Source organism: Manis javanica, chromosome 16 (genome assembly GCF_040802235.1).
Source record: "Manis javanica isolate MJ-LG chromosome 16, MJ_LKY, whole genome shotgun sequence".
NCBI classification, from domain to species: domain Eukaryota; kingdom Metazoa; phylum Chordata; class Mammalia; order Pholidota; family Manidae; genus Manis; species Manis javanica.
Window position 1 is genome coordinate 14661845 of NC_133171.1, and position 21321 is coordinate 14683165.

General features: G+C 38.5%; 1 protein-coding gene across 1 annotated transcript in view; it reads right to left on the reverse strand.

Moving 5' to 3' along the window:
• The window catches only part of LOC140846900 (bromodomain adjacent to zinc finger domain protein 2B-like), a 156628-nt gene extending 146142 nt beyond the window's left edge, over window positions 1-10486 (reverse strand). The window contains exon 1 of the mRNA XM_073225100.1: window positions 10046-10486. The gene's annotated coding sequence lies outside the window, so the exon portion shown is untranslated. The remainder of the gene's footprint in view (window positions 1-10045) is intronic.
• Window positions 10487-21321: the final 10835 nt, after the last annotated feature.

The window sequence follows — 21321 nt, forward strand, 5'->3', positions numbered from 1 at the left end:
GGTGGGAAGGGAGGGATAAGGGCGGGGAAAAAGAAAGGGGGCATTACGATTAGCATGTATAATGTGGGGGGGGGCATGGGGAGGGCTGTGCAACACAGAGAAGACAAAGTAGTGATTCTACAGCATATTATTATGCTGATGGACAGTGACTAATGGGGTATGTGGGGGGGACTTGGTGAAGGGGGAGCCTAGTAAACAATGTTCTTCATGTAATTGTAGATTAATAACAAAATAAAAAATAAAAAATTAATTAATTAAAAAATAAACAACTAAGAACTGTCCAAAAACTCCAAAATATAAAAATAAGTCTGTAAATTTCAACTGCTTTATGAAAGTAGAAGTTTCTAAGTTGTAATCAGAGACCAAAAATCAAAGCATAATAAGCCTATTTTTTTATTAAGATAAGCTCCTGAAAAATAAGATACTTTGATTTTATGTGGCAATCTTTAAGAAAAAAATCTCAATTACACGAATCAAAAAGTCACACAACTAGAAGCTGTTCCTGGCATCATTTTAAATTCGTACTTCAGAAAAACAAAACTTACAATATTTACCTGTGAGCATTAAAAAATCAAATAATCAGGTTTATATTTACTGTTCGCAAAATAAAATTCTAATGTACTGATACAGAAAAAATGACAATAAAATCAGTAACAACAAAAATAACACCCAAGTATATATGACTGTAGCAGGAGTACAGAATCTCAGAGCAGGTTTCATTACAAACACTTACCTGTGTGTGTCATTTGAAAAGAGTATTTATTCAGTCTTGAATAACCTTGATGCAAGTTGCTAATCACCACCTTTACTATGATGATACATTAATAACAAATTTTCAGAAAACTGTGACTAACTGGTTAACAGTTCCAGCTGAACAAATCAAATACTTCAAACATCCTACTGTTACCTGGAATGCAAACACAACCCTTATTTCCTTTATAGAAAATTCGATATAATTCTTACTAAATAGGTAGCTTTGATTATGTAATGTATATAACAAAACAAAATTTTAAATTAGAAAATTATTTTCAAAGATCATATTTCAAAGATCATGACTATCTTAGTTCAACACAAAATGGTCAAATTTAGAGGGTAATGGAATAGAAATATACAGGTAAAGAAAATAAATTTGAAATTTTGCTTCATTCAAGGTAACTATTATTATTAGTCATCAAATTTTAGTATTACTTTATAACTCAATCAAAAGGGCAGGGACAAAAATCAAATAATATCACCCTGTGAGTTAGAAAAAGACCCTTTATGAGCCAACAAATGAGAATAAGTCACCTTTTCCTTCTCTAGGAGGTATTTTAGCCCTACTTGTTCTCTCGGTCAGGCACTTTCGTGTAGGGCACACTTAGCCCAACAAACTATACCTGGTAACTCTGTACAAGCAAAAAGCTTCAGAAAGGATTTCCCTGCCTCCTTGCACGTCTGAGAAAGCACAGAAGAGTTCAGTCCTCCATGACTTAAGAAATTCGTGCAAGATGAAGGAGGGAGGATGCCGGGAAGGGAACACAAGGAAGAAGAAAGGCTCCTCCTCTTATTTGCTCGCCTTCTCCTTGCAATAAATAAGCTTCACATAGTTATTTATATCCCATCTTACTCCAAAATTATTTAATGTAACTTACAGAAATATTAGTAGTAGAATAGAATGCTTTCAAAATACAAATTAGTATGAATAAAGGGAAAATAAGAGGACGCAAGAAAGATGAAACACAAGGTAAGTTGGACCACAGAAACACCTAAGGCCTTGCACAACTCTAAAATGTGGGTGGTTCAGCTCTTAGCTTCTCAGCAACCCATGAACTGGGAAACAAGATCTAATTACAAAATTTTCATTCCATATACGAAGTAGTTTACAAACAAGCACCAGAGCTTTCCCTGGTGCTCAGAAGTTAAGAGAAATTTCTTCTATACTTTTCAGTAATGGAACACTGGACAGTACTGTAATTTTCTAAACAGCATCTTTATATAAATTAAGTAATAGATTTCCTATGAAAGTTTCTTTTAACATTTCCTCAACACAGCTAGGGTCATAACATAAGGAAAGTTATCCAGAAAATGAATCATCTTGCTGGTAAACCTTCTACAATTTAATCTGGGGTTGTATGTATTCATTTATTGGCTTTGAAACATTTTTTCTAATGTGTTGCTTTTAGTAAATAGTTACACCAGAAGGTAATCATCTGGGACTTTAAACAAATACTAACAATCCTCAGGATATTTGTTACATGGTCCATTTTCACATTCCAAAGTCCTATTTCATTTTCTACATTCAGGTTCTTCTGATGGATGAGTAAGTAAAACGGTATGCAAGCGACAACTGTGGCTCCACGTCAGATGAAGACGACACTAATACGTAAGTCCAAACACTTCAAGGAGACCTCGTTTTAAAACTTAAAACAGTCCCTGTCTTACTTTTCTAGGGGGCCTTCTATTATCCTGCTTAATTCAGCAAGTGGGAGCCCAATCTGTGATGATTTTTATTCCTCAATTTGGTATTTCTAACCAAGAAATGGTAAAGAAATCTAACTTAAGAGTTTCTAGATTGATATCTTCCCATTCAGTTTACACCAATTGAGATTCATTTTAGAGTATGAATCTTTACACACTTTGTGGTAGGTTTTATTTTTATGTTACTGGTGGGGGAGAAAAGACAGTAAAATTAGTATCAAAAGAATTTCCAATCTCCCATTTTGTCATACAAGAAAAAATAAGGTCCACAATGGCAGCATCTCAATATACCATATATCTGGACTTAATACTACTAAAATTTAGCAATGCTACAATCTGATATTTAATAAATAGGCAGGCAGTAGCAAATTGTATCTTCCATTACAGCTGGGTTTCCTCTTCTCTGTCTCCCAAAGATGCCAAATTTATACTCTCCTACCGCCCACTTTATGGTCATGTTGTACCCCGTTGCTTTCCTACCTCATTAGCAGTTTGAATCTCATCACTTTCAGGATGCTCCTCTCTCAAAAGCCTGGCTATTTGGGCCCACATAACCTTCCCATCCTACTTGATTTAGTTCTGTATTACTCTCTAATTATTTTAGTATTTCCCTTACTAGATACTGGAATTCCTAGTTTTTACGTTACCCACTATGAATAATGAAATGCAAATGTTCTAAGTACAAATTAACTTAATATGATGCATTAATCAACTACATACTTATAACAGTTTACGGTTGTTAAACATAACTAAGATGTTTATTAGGATTTCATCAAGTAAGCCAGAGGCCATTTTTTTACCACAAAGGTAATTTCCAAATGGCATACAATCAACCCATATTACATCAAACCTTAGGGTTTTCTACTTTCAAGATTGTCGTTGTGAGGACAACTTTTGAGAACACTACCAAAAACCAAATAGATTTTGTGAATTATTGTCAGACCTCAAAATGACTAGATTAAATGACAGTGGTATCCAATACAGTTTGATTCATATTTGAACTCATATACATAACCCAGAGTCAGGCAACCTCTTCTACTATTAAATGAACTGTTCTGGTGTGTAGCCACTGAAATGTTATTTCTGAATTTCCTATTTTATGAAAATTCAAACCTTAGTGATCTCAGCATACAATCTGTAGTACTGCAAAAGGTAGCGGCATTTACATTTGGCATAATACGTACACTTGTTTAACATTTTTCTTGCAATTAAAAAAACACTCCTACATTTAAAAATATATTGGAAAGCATATGCTTAAGAAGCTCAGTATTAATTATAAGCTTAAAATCAGTAATATATTCTATTAATTTAGAAAGTTATAGCATAATTAGAATGATTTTACAGTAACCACTTAAAATTGTTTAGTTCAGAGAAAGTAGGAAACATATCTATAATATAAATTGAAAAGCTTTTACCAATTTAACAAGAGAAACAATTTGATTCAATTTTTTTTCTTAAAAGACAAATTGTAAAAAATAAACCAAAGAAAGCTACAAATATGTATGTATTCATTTAATGCAACATTAAATAGATACACAGAGCCTGTGAGAATATAATATTCATTTTGCTGCAGAAGAACAGACATGGCACAACAATGAGATTTGCTAATGAAATCAACCATCAACCTGGACGGATGGAATACATATATTCTCAAACCAAGACCTCAGTGTCATTTTCTTTTTCTTTCTTTCATTTTTTTCTTGACCTTGTCAGTAATTTTGTCCTTTAGATTCTGGAATTTGGTAAAGAAAAATCAAGGCTATAATGTTGTAGTGTAGTGCTTTTTATTCACATTTATTTTTAATGTAAATTCCAACTCTTCTGCTTCTATCAGCGCTATTAGAGTATCTTTGAGACAAAAAAAAAATGGATGCTACCAGAAGAAATAAAGGAAGTTTATTCCCACTCAGGATTGCAACATCTGACATAAATTCCACATGAAAACTTTTATAGCAATGTTAGTACCTACTTGATAAGGAATATGAATCTAATATTTTTAAAAGTCACTTTTGTAATAATGTAATTCCTCCAGCAATTTCTACTACTGACAATTATTAAGTGAAATACTGTAGGGCTGACATAACTAACAGTATGAAAATTATTCTGTGTTTAAATAAAAATTGTAATTTTTCCCCCAAAACTGCTCTGCTGTCCTGGTCTACAAAGTTAATTACTAATTTCCATTTATCAAAAGTAAATAACTCTGAGAGTTTTCTTAAAAAACTATTATTTAAATCTATGATTTAGTTATAATTTCCTATAAAAGCCCAAAAGACTATGAAAATGGTTGATATTATGTATTTTAAATAAAATAATTAATGACCCCCAAACTGATTTATTTCTTTTTGAGTATAAGCTATTTAGCTAAATAACTCTTTGGTTGTTTACACAAATTAGGTTTTCAATTCACATGTGCTACAGATAAAATTAACAGCTTAACCTGCTGTGGCATATAATTGCTGTTAATTTATGATAATAACAATTGCTTAAAAAAAAAGCAGTACTTATACCAATACCAACTAAAACAGCATCAGCCAAATAAAATTAAGCGCATGTGTGCAGTGGCCTAGAGGACACCTGGAGCTGTGAGCAGTAACAATGATTTCTCCCAACCTGCCCTTTCCCTTGACTTTGGTTTCACTGGAATTTGTTTCTGGAGGGGAGCCCCCCACCCCCTACTCCTGGAGCTACAGCCAAAAATTTCTATTAAAATGGCAAAATATAAATCAGACTGTTGAGAAACAGGCAGTTTAAGCAAATGTCTATTGTAATAATGAAAGCCTGCTATCTAGGGCCAAGACTGCAGTCCTAAAATGTGGCGATAGGCTTTGGAAAGTCAGCTAGCTCCTTGCTACTCTCAAAACGTGGCCCACAGTCCAGCAACGCTGAAACTGCTTTTTCTTTTTTTTTTTTTTTTTTAAGAAAATCAGAATTTCAAGCCCCAGCCTACATGTCCTGAATCAGTCTTACACATATTAAAATTTACAAGCCATAATATAGAAAATTCTTCAGCCTAATAATTTCTATACCAATTCCAGTAATTTCTGATATTCTAACAATTCAAAAATTAAAATTCAGATACAGAATATTCAGAGAACAGACAGCTTCCTTGCTATACCCAAAGCCCATTACATATCATCTGCTTAACTTTTTCAAGTCTCATATTCATTATAAACTACAGATCTGCAGTTTGTGGTAATAAAGGAGTAAGAGAGAATATCTTTTTGTAAGATCTTGGAAAACCGTAAGTATATGCATGAAGTTGAAGTATTTATACTCAGCGATTATTTTAAACAATTTCATCAGAAGAGTCTTTCCTAAATAAAATCTTCTTTAGGAAGGAGCCCAGTGTAGTAAAATATAAATAAAGGGCTGTGCTTTGGGGCAGGGAAGGCACCCAGCAGTAGCCACAGCATCTCAATAGAACCAACTGATTGGATTCCTCACAGTGCACTTTGGAAAACTCTGCCTTAAAGGAACTACTTAAAAGTCTAAAAAACAAACTGAATGACTGTTACACTAATCACAAGTAAACTTCATTATTGATCAAAGTGAGCCCTAAAGATCTCTTTATAGAAACCTACTATTCTATTTAATTTATTCTATGGTGTTTTAAAGAGCAATACACATAATTATATAATTAAGCATCTTTTCTAATTAAAATTGATCTCTTCTCAAAATAGTCTAATTGCTGAGGCTGGTTTTAACCAATATTATTTTCAATTAAATTATGTGACATTAAGTTTTACAAAGGCAATATAAATGAATGGACAAAGTAGTCTACTTAACACCTTGGGAAGATAACACAATACATTGAACATAGTAAGTGCCAAAATATCTATATAAATATAGTACTATGGGAGCAAAATTAACTGCAGGTGTTAGAGCAATTTAATTATTTCTTGGCAAATAGTGAATCTGTGGCATCTTACTACACTGATGGACAGTGACTGTAGTGGCGTATGGTGTTTGGGGGGGGGGGACTAGATAGTATGTGAATGTAGTAACCACACTTTTTTATGTGAAACCTTCATAGGAGTGTACATCAATTACACCTTTAAAAAAAAATAGAATCTTATCGGTTTAACTTCCTGAGTGTTAAAATGCAATCTTATCTTTTAGATGAGATGCTTCCTGCCTTTTACTATATTGTCTGTGGCTGGGCTTACTTGCCATATTAATTGCCCAGGTTATATATCACTTGATTATGCGCTGGAGGAGGAAAAACAGCATCTGGACAAAGTTAAAAGATAAACTGGGCCTTTTAGTGGGCTAAAACAAATTTCACAACAGCCTCATTTAATTGACACAATGAAGTCACGTGCTACTTAACTTCCAGGGTGTTAAAAATGCAATCTTATTTTTAAGACAGGATGCTTCCTGCCTTTTACTATGTCTGTGGATGAAGTAATACACATTGCTTGATTAGGGGCTGGGGGAGGAAAAGCAGCATCTGGGTAAATTTAAAGATAAACTGGGCCTTTTAGCAGGCTGAAGTAAATTTTTTTTTTTTTTTTTTTTTTTTTTTTATTTTCAGAATTAATTTTTTATTCACTTATTAAGACATACATTCAAATGTATAACAAATCAGAAAATACAGAAATTCTACCTACTTGCTTCTATTTACCTAGTTTCTCTGAAACCAGATAACATTCTTTTAGTTTCTTTTGAACTCTTACAGAGATTCATGATTTAAATGACATCGAGTTGAAACATTATATTCCATTTTTGAACATTATTACTCTTACATTGCTTTCTTTTATAAAGAAATATGCCTTAGATATCATTCCACATGAACACATTTTGAACTTACCCATTCTTCATAAGTTCAATAAAATCCCTTTGTGTGGCTGGATCCTCTAGGATATTTTCAAATAACTAGCAAAATAGCCCTTTTTGCTGGGTATTTAGTTCACTTTTTTTTTTTTTTTTTTTTTTTTTTTTGAGAGGGCATCTCTCATATTTATTGATCAAATGGTTGTTAACAACAATAAAATTCAGTATAGGGGGGTCAATGCTCAATGTACAATCATTAATCCATCTCAAGCCTAATTCTCGTCAGTCTCCAATCTTCTGAAGCATAACGAACAAGTTCTTACATGGTGAACGAATTCTTACAGAGTGAATAAATTCTTACATGGTGAACAGTACAAGGGCAGTCATCACAGAAACTTTCGGTTTTGATCATGCAATATGACCTATAAACCATCAGGTCAAATATGAATATTCATTTGATTTTTGTACTTGATTTATATGTTGATCCCACATTTCTCCTATTATTATTATTATTTTTATTTTTAATAAAATGCTGAAGTGGTAGGTAGATGCAAGATAAAGGTAGAAAACATAGTTTAGTGCTGTAAGAAGGCAAATGTAGATGATCAGATGATCAGGTGTGTGCCTATGGACTAAGTATTAATCCAGGCTAGACAAGGGCAGCAAGACATCCACGGATGCAGAAGATTTCTCTCAAAGCAGGGGGGGTGAGGTTCTGAGCCTCACCTCTGTTGATCCCCAAATTCTCACCTGATGGCCCCCCTGCGACTGTGCCTGTCTTAGGTTGTTCCTCCCTTGAGGAATCTTACCCGTCTCTGGCTAACCAGTCATCTTCCGGGGCCATACAGGGAAATGTAAAGTTGGTAAGTGAGAGAGAAGCCATATTGTTTGCAAAGGTTAGCTTTTTACTTCTTTGCAGATTTATGCCCTGTGGCTTCTATGCCCAGCACTTGTCTCGAGGTATCTTTACCACCTGGAGGAATTATGATACTCGGTAAATTCGATATGAGGCACGAATTCTATTTAAAGTTTGTAATTAGGAAGGAAGAAGAAAAGCTATAGATGTAGCATATGAAGGAAACTTGGGAGGATTGATTATTTCTTTGACATATCTTCTTGTATAGTACCTTAAGTATGTATAGGTTTTAAACTACTAACTAATTTGCACACACATATTGACATAATAGGAATACGGTGACATAAACAAAGCAAATCTATAATTACCAGCCATCTCCAGTGAAGCCAAGAAAACCATTTAGGCACCCTAGGCATTTGTGAAAATTTATCTATGATATGATGGATATTTTCCAACTGTACTTGAACCATCAGACAAATTAAAGCAGCCCATTTCTGGGATCTGTTCACATCCCATATGTTCTTTTAACCATAGATAGTCTATAGTCATGAGATTTTGGGGTGCTACAACTTGCACCCCTCCCAACTCCTGGTTGAGTTCCAACAGTACAGATCCAGTCAAATTCGTTGTCTCACTGTATGCACATGCCAGCCTAGACATCTCCCTCCTCCTTCTTATGGCAAGTCCAGGAGATGGTGGGCTGGATGCAGCCACAACCGCAGCATCGTCCGGATCCCTGTGGAGGCTTTTTGATGATCATCCCCCGGCACGAGTCCTCCAGAGAGTGCTGATGCCGGAAGCTCCTCCTCATATCGTATCTTAGTTCATTTTCTGGGTATCCAAGCTAGGCCTTGATCTTCTGCGTAGAAACAAACAGACCCTTTGCCCACACTTTGACATGCCCTCTATACCACTGTGCAGAACTCATTGGAGGTCAAGGCTGAAGTAAATTTCACAACAGCCTCATTTAATTGACACAATGAAGATATGGCCTATGTGGAGGTATTTTCTTATCTGGGGTATGTTTAAACATACATTCCAGTCCCGGTTACTCCTGGCTTTTTAGTTTTAACTCATCTTCACTGAAGAATGCTTATACTCCTAATTTGGTATTTTACTTTAGAGAATTAATGTGAATCTGACTTTGCTGAATTGTTTAATATTTGCTAGTTTTGGTAGGGGTCTTTTTCCAGAGGCCCTCACGCTACTCTGACTACACCCACAGTCCCTGTCTCAGAATCTCTGTTGCGAGTTATAAATTACTCAGCTGAAGATTACAAACCGAAAAGACAGAAAGATATGAATTTCTAAATACAAGAAAATGCCCTGGCAGTTCCAAAGTGAAGAAACTTCATTCAAAAAAAAAACATACGGGAGGTGCCTCGTGAAAAATTTTAATTCTAAAGGCGCTGCTTACGGGCGGCCTCTCACCCGCCTCAGGTCACACTTGAACCTCAGCCCGTCCGGCCCGCGCCGTCGAGGACCCCGCCGAGAAAATCCACACATGGCAAAACGCTCACCGGCCTCCCCGTCTGCGCGGTCTGGCCTGTCCCCTCCGCCCGCGGCACCGTCCCGGGACGCGGGACGCGTGCCGCGGGGCGGAGAGCATCCACCCTCACCACCCGGGCCCGGTAGGAGCAGCGGCTCCGGCGGGACCCCTCTCCCCCCGCCCCGGCGAACTTCGCCGGCCGCTCGGACGTCTGCCCCGGGTGCACCTGCTCCGCTCCCTCCCTCCCTTTCCGGACGGCCCCTCTGGCGGAGCGAGCGGACTCTAAGCCCCCGGCCGGGCCCCGCGAACCCACCACCCGCGTTCGCCGCTTCCCAGCCCCGCGGGCCACGAGCTGCCTGCCCAGCAACGTGCACCGCCGCCCCCACGTGCGGCTCCCCGACACCTTCACGCGGAGGCAGTGGTCCCCGCGCCCCGTCGGGTTCCCGCTGCGCACCTCGGCCACGTACCTCCCACCCGCAAACCTGTCGCTTTCGCCTTCACCCCTTAGTAGGGCACTACCTGGACCCTCCAACGAACATGCGCGGCAGTGGGAGCCGCTTCTCCGCCGAGCTCTCTGAAGTCCGGCCAGGGCAGCGGCTCCAAGTCCGGGCTGATCTCCACCACGGGCGGCTCTGCGGCCATGCTGACAGCCGCTCTCCACCCGTCGCGGGAGAGCCAAGAGGGGGCGAGTGCAGGCAGCGCCGAGATCCCAGCAGGCGCGAGGCGGGGACACGACGCTGGGAGCGAGGTCGGTGCCGCCCCCGCGTGCGCGCCGAGGATGGCGCCGCCGAGCACGCGCAACCTCTGCTCTCCGCGGGCCCACTGCGCGGAGGGGACGGCGCGGGCCGCTCCTGTCCGGGCCGCCGAACCGAAGCACGGAGGAGCCGGCAGGTACGGCTTCTCTCGGCGGCGCCCGGGACACTACTGTTGAATATAGCGGCGGCGGCGCCTGCAGTTATGCGCAACCGCCGGACTTACGCTTTCTGCGCCCAAAGGCTGCCCGTCCCGGAAAGACGGTCCTCACGGCCAATGAGCGCGAGGCGCCACGGCGCAGGCCCGCCCCCGACCAACGGCAAAAGTTAGAAGATACAAAATATAAGGAAAAAAATTAAATCACAGTGCAAGTATATGAAATAAACACTAAAAAAAAAATGTAAAAGAACAATGAAACTAAGAACTGATTCTTTGAAGACAAAATGAGTAAATATTTGCATAGACTTTTCAAGGAATAAAAAGGACAGGACTCAAAATCAGAAATAGAAATTTAAAGAGAAGTTACAAGTGACACCACTGAAATACAAAGGATTGAAAAGATAAGTATAAAAAATTATATGGCAATAAATTTGACACCCTAGAAGAAATGGATAAGTTCCTAGACTCACGCGATGTTAAAACCTGTTCTGGAGAAAATAGAAATCTGAACAGACTAACAACTAGTAACCAATTGAATCAGTAATCAAAAACTAGACACAATCAAAAGTCCAAGATGTTTTCATAGGAGAATTCCACTCAAACATTGAAATAAGAGTTAATACCTATCCTTCTCAAACTATTCCCAAAAATTGAAGAGGAAGGAAAGCTTACAAATTCATTTCTATGAGGCCAAAATCACACTGTTACCAAAAGAAGATTAGGACACTAGCAAAAAAAAAAAAAAAGACAACTACCCACCAATATTCCTGAAAAGCATAGTTGTAAAAATCCTCAACAAAATATTAGCAAACTGCATTCAAAAATACATTAAAAGATCAATCACCAAACCAAATAGGATTTATTCTAGGGATGCAAAGATGGCTCACTACCAGCAAATTAATACATGCAAACACCATGTTAACCAAAGGAAGGATAAAAACTATACAAACATCTCAATACATGCTGAAAGAGGATCTGACAAAATTCGTATCCACTCATGATAAAACATCTCACCAAAGTTGGTATAGAAGGAACCTATATCAACATAAAAAAGGCCTTATATGACAAATCCACAGCTAATATCATAGTCCATGGTGAGAAGCTGACAGCTTTTTCTCTCAAATCAGAAACAATTCAAGGATGTCCAGTATCACCACTTTTATTCACCATAGTACTGGAAAGTCCTAGTCACAGAAAATGACAAGAAAAAGAAATAAAAGGCTTTTTATTTTATATTTATAACAATCCAGATTGTTAAGAAGTAAAATTGTCAGCCTTTGCATATGACATGATACTCTTATTTAAAAAAATCTAAACTCCAAAAAATTAACAGAAGAAATGAGCTCAGTAACATTGCAAGATGTAAAGTCATTATACAGAAAAATGTTGCATTTCTATGTACAAAAAAATAAACTACCCAAAACAGAAATTAACAAACCAATCCCCTTTACAAATGTATCCAAAAGAATGAAATTCTTAGACATAAATCTAACCAAGGAAAACTATGAGACACTGATGAAAGAAAGTGAAGATGACACAAATACATAAAAAGATATTCCATGCTCATGGGCGGGAATAATCGATATGGTTAAAATGACCTTAAAACCCCCAAACAATCTACAGATGCAATGCAATCCCTATCAAATACCAATGGCATTTTTTTACAACATTAGATACAAAAACGTGAAATGTGTACAGAACTGCAAAAGACCCCGAATAGCCAAAGAAATCTTGAGAAAGAACAATAAAGAGAGAGGGACAATGCTCCCTGACTTCAAACTGTACTGTATAGCTGCAGTAATCAAAGAGTAGGTACTGGCACAAAAATAGACACAGATCAATGAAATAGAATAGATGGCTCAGAAATAAACCTACACTTATATGATCAGTTAATGTATGACAAAGAAGCAAAAATATGCAATGGTGAAAAGACAGTCTCCAAAAATGGTGCTGGGAGAACAAGACAGCCTTATACAATGGAAAGAAACTGCACTGCTGTCTTATACCACACACAAAGTAAACTCCAACTGGTTTAAAGACCTAAAATAAGACCAGAAACCATAAAACTCCTAGAAGAAAGCATGGGCAGTAAACTCTTGAACATTGGCAATAGAATTTGTTTCTAGATATGTCTCCCAAGCAAGGAAAACAAAAAGCAGAAATGAACCAGTGAGACTACACCAAACTGAAACGCTTCCTCACAGCAAAGGAAGCCATCAACAATGTGAGAAGACAACCTAGTGAATGTGAGAATGTGTTTGCAAATAATGTATCTGATAAGGGGCTCATACCAATCTGTAACTGAATAGTGGCCTCCCAAATTTATTCTCACATAGAATCTCAGAATGTGACCTTATTTGAAAGTATAGTCTTTGTAGATACAACTAGTTAAGGATCTCAAGATGAAATCATCTGGGATTTAGGGACTGACCTAATTTCAGGACAAATACCTTTAGCAGAAAGGAGAAGACTTAGGCACACAGACCTGGATGGAAGAATATGTGAAGACAGAGGCACAGATTGGGGCCATTCTGCCACAACATGGGGAAACCAGGAATCACCAGAAGGAGAGAAAGACAAGGAAGTTTTCTCCTCCAGAGCCTTCAGGGAATGTGTGGCTTGCTGACACTTCAATGTTGGTTTCTAGAGTCCAGAGCTGTGAAAAAATAATGTTCTGTCATTTGAAGTCACTCAGGTTATAGCACTTTGCTATGGTGCCTCGGGAAATCCATACACTGCCTTTATGCATCTTAAGTTCTAGTTGATTGGAGCCCATAAAATAAATGACCCCAGCTCTGCTGTCAGTTCCGCCAGCCAGTTACCTTACTTGATCTCTCTCAGTCCCTTCTAATTTCCCCCTGATACCCACTTTAAATCCTCACTGGTATCCTCAAACCCCTTTTTCCAACCAAGCTCTACTCTCTCTTAATGGATGGTGTATCCTGTAGTCATCCAAGGTACAAAATAATTTTACAGTGTTAGGAAATACAGTGATATGGATCAAAAGCAAATAAGACATATAGTTTTATCTTCTCATAGCTTAACTTGCTGTAAATTCTGGTTTTCGTGGCTGTTCAGTATTTGACTTCAGAATTTAAACCAAAGCCCTCTCTTAACGTATTTTGGGCTATTAGGGAAAGTAAATCCTCTCCTTTGGTGTCCCAGATGCATTTCTTAGAGGTAATCGTGTGTTCTGGTTATTCGTCATCCTTTCCACAAATATGTGCCAGGCTCTGTATTTGGCTGTGGGAATTTAAAGAGAGAGAGAGAGAGAGAGCGCGCGAGAGAGAGAGAGAGAGAGAGAGAACGCGAGAGAGAGAGAGAGAGCGCTGTGACACTCAGCCTACGGGGCTCACATATCAGAGGCAGACATGAAAACATCATACAGATATATGTTTAATCTCACTCATGAAGAGAACTATGAAAACCAGTGCAGGGTTCTCCCCGGACTCAGGAGAGCTGGGAGGACAGCAGAGGGGCATTGGTGAAAGCCTCTCCCAGGAGGTAAGAGCATGGCCAAGGCCCAAAAGATACATGAACATTAGCCAAAAGGGGAGGAGGGGAGGAGAAAATTTTCCAACAAGGGAAAAAAAATGCGTGGTAAGAATGGTGTTCTCAGTCATTGGAAAACTATCAGAGGTGGTTGTATCTGATGGAAGATAGGAAGTTGACGTGATTCTGAGGTCAGAGGGGTGGGCAGCGGCTGGATCATGCTCAGCTTGCCTGCCAAATTAAGTTCTGATTTTATTCTTTGAGAGATTGAAGGGTTTTAGATCAGGGGAAAGGATTCCATTTTTCAATGAGCACTCTGGCCTCTCTTTGGAGACTGGATTCTTGGGGGCAAAGTGACAGCAGAAGGACTATTGGGAGGCTGCTACAGGCGTCCACAAAAGATTTGTTGGGGTGCTGGACGAGGGCAGTTGAATGGGTATGCAGAGCGTAGACTGCAGAGATGTTTAGGAAGTAGGGTGGGTAGGACTTGGTGACTGGTGGGAGGGAGAAGGCCCTCCTGCTATAACAGGAGTCCACAGACTGGGTGGCTTAGTCCACAGAAACTTATTTTCATGGAGTTCTGGAGCTTAAGGACCAAGATCCACAGGCTGGCAGGGTTGGTCTGGCCCAAGGCCTCTCTCCTTGGCTTGCAGACGGCTGCCTCCTTGCTGCGCATTCACATGGTCTTCTGTCTGCCATGCACATACCTGGTGTTCCTCCATAGGCCCCAACTTCTCATAAGGACATCTCTTGGAGTGGAGTGAAGCTCCACCCAAATAGCCTCATTTTTTGTTGGTATTATTAATGTACAATTACATGAACAACATTATGGTTTCTATACTCCCCCTATTATCAAGTACCCACCACATACTCCATTTCAGTCACTGTCCATCAGCATAGTAAGATGCTATAGAATCACTACTTGTCTTCTGTGTGTTATAGTGCCTTCCCCGTGCTCCCCAGCCCCTAAATTATGTGTGTGAATCGTAATGCCCCTTTTCCCCCCTTATCCCTCCCTTCCCACCCATCCTCCCCAGTCCCTTTCCCTTTGGTAACTGTTAGTCCCTTCTTGGGTTCTGTGATTCTGCTGCTGTTTTGTTCCTTCAATTTTTGCTTTGTTCTTATGCTCCACAGATGAGTAAAATCATTTGTTACTTGTCTTCCTCTGCCTGGCTTATTTCACTGAGCGTAAGACCCTCTAGCTCCATCCATGTTGTTGCAAATGGTAGGATTTGTTCCTTCTTATGACTGAATGATATTCCATTGTGTATATGTACCACATCTTCTTTATCCATTCATCTACTGATGGACACTTAGGTTGCTTCCATGTCTTGGCTATTGTAAATAGTGCTGCGATAAACATAGGGGTGCATCTGTCTTTTTCAAATTGGGCTGCTGCATTCTTAGGGTAAATTCCTGGAAGTGGGATTCCTGGGTCAGATGGTATTTCCATTTTTAGCTTTTTGAGGAACCTCCATACTGCTTTCCACAATGCTTGAACTAATTTACATTCCCATCAGCAGTGTAGGAGGGCCCCCAAATGGCCTCATTTTTAACTTAATTACCTCTTTAAACATCCTTTCTCCACATATAGTCACATTCTGAGATACTTGGAGTTAGGGAGTCAAAATAATTTTTTGACGTAATTCATTCAATAACAAAAGGCAAAGATAAAACCCCAAAGGCAAAGATAAAACATTTTGCTGTCAATTTCTTTGGTCACATTGAATCCATAGAGAACTTGCCCAGGTCTGAAACCCATTGACAAGACAGTAGTAAGTGGGAGAGAAAGTTCTGCAATACTGTGTATGGTTTTACTTTTCATACTCATATCACTGCTGGGTTTCCTCAGGGCACCAGTTTCCAATGTTTTATTTAACCACAAAGGACTCCTTGCATTATTTTTTCAAAGGATCTAGAAATTCCTACAATATTACATCAGAATGTAATAAAATGAACTTGTATGTAATAAGTGTTTACATGCTGAAGTTTTCATTTTAGTGAGTCTAATACATTTTCTTATGAAGAAGTGTTCAATTCTTATTAGATCACTTCTAATAAGTTGAAAATAGCTTTCAGACTTTTCTTATTTTCATACAGCCTAAGGATTCAGGGATCCCAGGCTGCGGATCCTGGTCCTAAGAGAATTGCTTTTCCTTGGTCACCAGAGGGATGACTGTATCACAGTCAATCTGTTCTCTCCTTTTCTCTGCTCTCAATGCACCTGTCACTAGCAGGTATGTTTTTCTAATGGAAATATTTCAGACCCACCTGGAATAAATTTAAACTTCATCTCCTAGTATTTCTCCAAGGGACAAAATGTATCTCTTATTGTCTATCTACCCAAACACCCAAATGTGTTTTGTATTTAGCAAAACAATGGCTAAACATCATAAATATATCACTTTATGTATAATCAGAAAATGTATAATCCAGAAGAAAGTGGTGAACATGAGATTGAGTTCATAAGAATCATCCTTCCTGAGTTTCTGACTTTACTGATGGAATTTTAAGAAAATGCATTTGCTTTTGCATCTAATAAATACTGCTTACAAGTTGAAGGTTTATATACTACATATAAATGAAAAGGATTAGAGTACATTCTTAAGTCAGGGTTATTCAACCTTAACTTTGTGGACATTTTGGACTGGAGGATATGTTGAAGCAGGGCCATCTTCGTGTTGAGGGACTTCCCTCAGGTGCCAGTAGCCCCTGCCCCATGCTGGGACAACCAAAAATGTCTCTAAGCTTTCCCACTCTCAGGGGAAAAAAATCCATCCTGGTTGAGAACCACTGTATTTTATTAATAATAATAATAATAATAATAATAATAATAATAATAATAATAATCCTCAAACCCCAAGACCATTTTTTTCCCTTTATGAGATGTATCACTTTAAATGTTAATAGACATTTTCTTCACACCTGGTAGGCATTAAAAAGTGCAAATCTAATGTTAAGACACCAGCACTGAATTTTACCTTTCTTTATGTTTTCACAACTTAAAAACATGTGTCCTGATTTAGTTGTGTCCATTATCCCAAACCAGAAGCCCAGCTTTTAAAATCATGTTCCTGTTTACACACAGCACCTACAACGGTAAGGGAGCTTTTCTGACAACTGGGCCTAGGATCCACCCAGGGCTTACAAGATAGCTCTCCCATGTTCGAAAAGTTTCAAGGAGTTTGACCACTGGAGGGGGCACTGTTGCTGTGCTTGCTTACTTATTTATTAACTATTTTAACACATGCTTGTCAGGCTTAAATGATGTGGAGTTTTCCTATCTAGAAATCAGAAACACAGCTAATATGTTAGTCAGGATTTTCCAGAGAAGCGGAACCAACATCAGTGTGAGGGCTGAGATGTCCCGCTATCTGCTCTCTGCGCGCGGAGACCCAGGGAAGCCAGGAGTATGATTCTGTTTGATTTGAGGCCTGAGAAACGGGAACCGATGACATACATTTCAGCCTGAGAGCAGAAGATGAGGTGAAACATTATCCAGTAGACAGGCAGTTAGAAAAGTGGTGAATTCCTCTGCTTTTTTCCTAATCAGGCCCTCAACAGATTGGATGACGCCCACCCACATTGAGGACAAAGATTTACTTTACCAAGTTTATTATGCAACTGCTAATTTCATCTGGAAACATCCTCACAGACACCCAGAAATAATGTTTAATCTGGTCAGTTCATGGCACAGTCAAGCTGACACATAAAATTAACCATCATGACTAGATTATCCTTTGAGACCCTGACCACACCTGCATCCTAGTAATCTAAGCTTGTGCCTATCTGCCACTGCACTTAACTTCTCACGTGTGATTTTTGATCAGTAATGATTTGTGAAGAGGCACCTGTAGATGAGATTGCTGCATTGCAAAGCTATTCTAAAAAAATGTCTCAGAATAAAGTGTTAAAAATAACAGCCTCTACTTCGAATACAACACATGCTGTATAGTGACATCTGATGACTGGTGCGATCTCAAACTTATATACTCTCTACATGTATATAGAGAAGGTGTCACATAGAAGGCAGCATTTTTTTTCTTTTTATGAAGATTTAGCTTATGTCAAAATGTTTAAGATTTTGACTTGTAATGATGGTAGGTTTTAATAAGGGTACATGTGTATGATTTTAAAAATAAGTGTACATGCACTTCAAACTGTAATATGTTTGAATTTAGTGTATAACAGCCAAGAATGGTAACAGCAAATTTAATACAAAATTAGTTTAAAGTAATTTAGACTGAGGGGAGTTAAATAGAGTAAAATCTTACAGGACATGTGTGCTATTTATTCAGTTTTATCATTTGCTCTTTTAAAAACCAAGCTTATCATAGGATATGCCTCTGCACTTTCTATTCCCTCTGTAAACACAATTGGAAGCTATGTTAAGTTGTGAATTATCTAGGATGATGTGAGAAGAATTTAATTTCACTCTTTCAGGAAGGTTGGAGATGTTCTAGACTTTTCCCTGTTTGTCAGACACAGAAGTGAAGTTTTAAAATTGATCAAGATGCATCCACACATTTCAGACATAACCCTAGGCATCTAAGGAAAGGTCCATAGGGTCCGAATTATAATACAGGATGGCATAATTCAAGTTTATGAGAAAGTACAGGGAATGTGTTCAATTTAGCTGATGTGTAGTTAGCTAGACCTCATCTTTGTTTCAACCCTTCTTATTGACTGTTTTTAAACTATACTATTCTTTTCTATGACAGCAAATGAATCTTTGCTGTTCATAAATGTACCAATTTTAAATGTATACTAAATGTAATTTTATGACTCTAAATTTTACACCAGGTAAACTTACTTTTCATTCTCATAATATCTCAAAATCCAATGTGGCTAATGAGAGTAAAAGATGATGGTTGGATCCTGAGAAGGCAGCGACTGTCTTTGTTCCTTCTCCACTGGGAAACTTCCTGGTGCTGGGGCTGGAGAAATGATGGCGGCACCCAGGGCTTCGGCCTGCGGGGATAATCCCTGCTGCACATGGTGGGAGAGGTTTATTAGGACTGGCCTATGTACCGAGATGACACTGCTTGTCCCACTGCAAGAGGCTTGTGATTACAGGATGCACCAGTGTTTTGTGTACCCCTAACAAAGGAAAAAAACTCAATAACACAATGGCTTTCTTACAACTAGATTTTTTTTTAATTTATACTTATTGAAAGTTCTCTCTTAGACTTATTTAGACATAGAGTTTATTGTGTAACATTCTTGTACATAAATGGGAAAATGTCATCAAAATATTGGTTAAGACATTCCTAAAGCTTTTTTCTTTCAAATCATTGTGTAATCTTTTTTTTTTTAATTTTGGTATCATTAATCTACAATTACATGAAGAACAATTATGTTTACTAGGCTCCCCCCTTCACCAAGTCCCCCCTACATACCCCTTCATAGTCACTGTCCATCAGTGTAGTAAGGTGCTGTAAAATCACTACTTGTCTTCTCTGTGTTGTACAGACCCTCCCCGTGCCCCCCACACACTATACATGCTAATCATAATTCATTGTGTAATCTTAAAAGTAATTTTAAAAGTCAACTGAACTAACATACGAGGCACTGACCTTGCCCATGTCTCAGCACGTGTGGTGACAAGGTCGAAGGAACCACCGGGGCCTCACCTGCTCGCTCAGCACAGTGCCTGGTCGAGGGCGATCGGGTGTTTTAAGTCTTCTTTGTAAAGCAACCTGATTTCAGAGATGTAAAGATGATAGAAGAACAGTGCATCTGAGAATAAATGTCATGTGGCAGTGATTTCTTTCTTTCTTCCTCTCTTCCTCCTCTGGCCTGAGTAAGTTCCTGATGATGTTAACTTGTTCTGTCATTTGTCTCTTTCAGATTAAAGTTGAGTTAATCACGTGAAAAATCAGAGTTCAGGGTGTTCTGACTGTGTTCTTATTAGGTATTTACTGCATTTTAACCTAAATGGTCTGAATGTCTTTTCATTCGTTCACATATATTTTAGAAAGTGCTTTCAAGTCTACATCTGTGTAGTGTTACTGCACCATTTGGACATGTCACTGGGAAATGATCAAATTGGGGCTGAAAAATGTTACACTGTGCAGTTACTGAGACTTCTGTAGTTAGTTTATAATTGAGTTAGAAATCCATATATTTGAGTACAAAATATTAGGGCACTTATAGGCTCAATAATACAACCTCCTATGCTAGCCATAGTCTTATTGACTGATGCAAATTTTTAAATAAAAATTTCCAGACTTTCAATGACATCAGAATACCACAGTTCCCACAAAGAATTCCTTCCATTCATCTAGAAACTAAACTGAAGTGAACCAGTAAGTAACATGATATCCTGCCCAATTGTTCCGTAATGGTTAACTTGTCCCTTAGATGTTCCAGCAGGGGTAGTTTCCTTCATCAAACTCTCTACTCATTATAATTCACTATGGTTAAGAGCTTTTACCCTGAACAAAACAAAGCCAAGACCTCCCCTGTGCTGAGAGACAGCATTGTCTCACCTCAGTAGCTGTCAGTGAATTGAGGAAAATTCTCCAAAGCACTTATTAAAAATTGGTTGTCCAAACTGGATGTACACAATTTTCCCAGCAGGAGCCTTTTAATGGTGATGGAGCCAAGCCATAATCTAAGCACACTCTGGTGCTGAAGGATAGAGATTTTTTTTTTTTTTTTTTTTTTTTTGAGAGGGCATCTCTCATATTTATTGATCAAATGGTTGTTAACAACAATAAAATTCAGTATAGGGGGGTCAATGCTCAATGTACAATCATTAATCCATCTCAAGCCTAATTCTCGTCAGTCTCCAATCTTCTGAAGCATAACGAACAAGTTCTTACATGGTGAACGAATTCTTACAGAGTGAATAAATTCTTACATGGTGAACAGTACAAGGGCATTCATCACAGAAACTTTTGGTTTTGATCATGCAATATGACCTATAAACCATCAGGTCAAATATGAATATTCATTTGATTTTTGTACTTGATTTATATGTTGATCCCACATTTCTCCTATTATTATTATTATTTTTATTTTTAATAAAATGCTGAAGTGGTAGGTAGATGCAAGATAAAGGTAGAAAACATAGTTTAGTGCTGTAAGAAGGCAAATATAGATGATCAGATGATCAGGTGTGTGCCTATGGACTAAGTATTAATCCAGGCTAGACAAGGGCAGCAAGACATCCACGGATGCAGAAGATTTCTCTCAAAGCAGGGGGGGTGAGGTTCTGAGCCTCACCTCTGTTGATCCCCAAATTCTCACCTGATGGCCCCCCTGCGACTGTGCCTGTCTTAGGTTGTTCCTCCCTTGAGGAATCTTACCCGTCTCTGGCTAACCAGTCATCTTC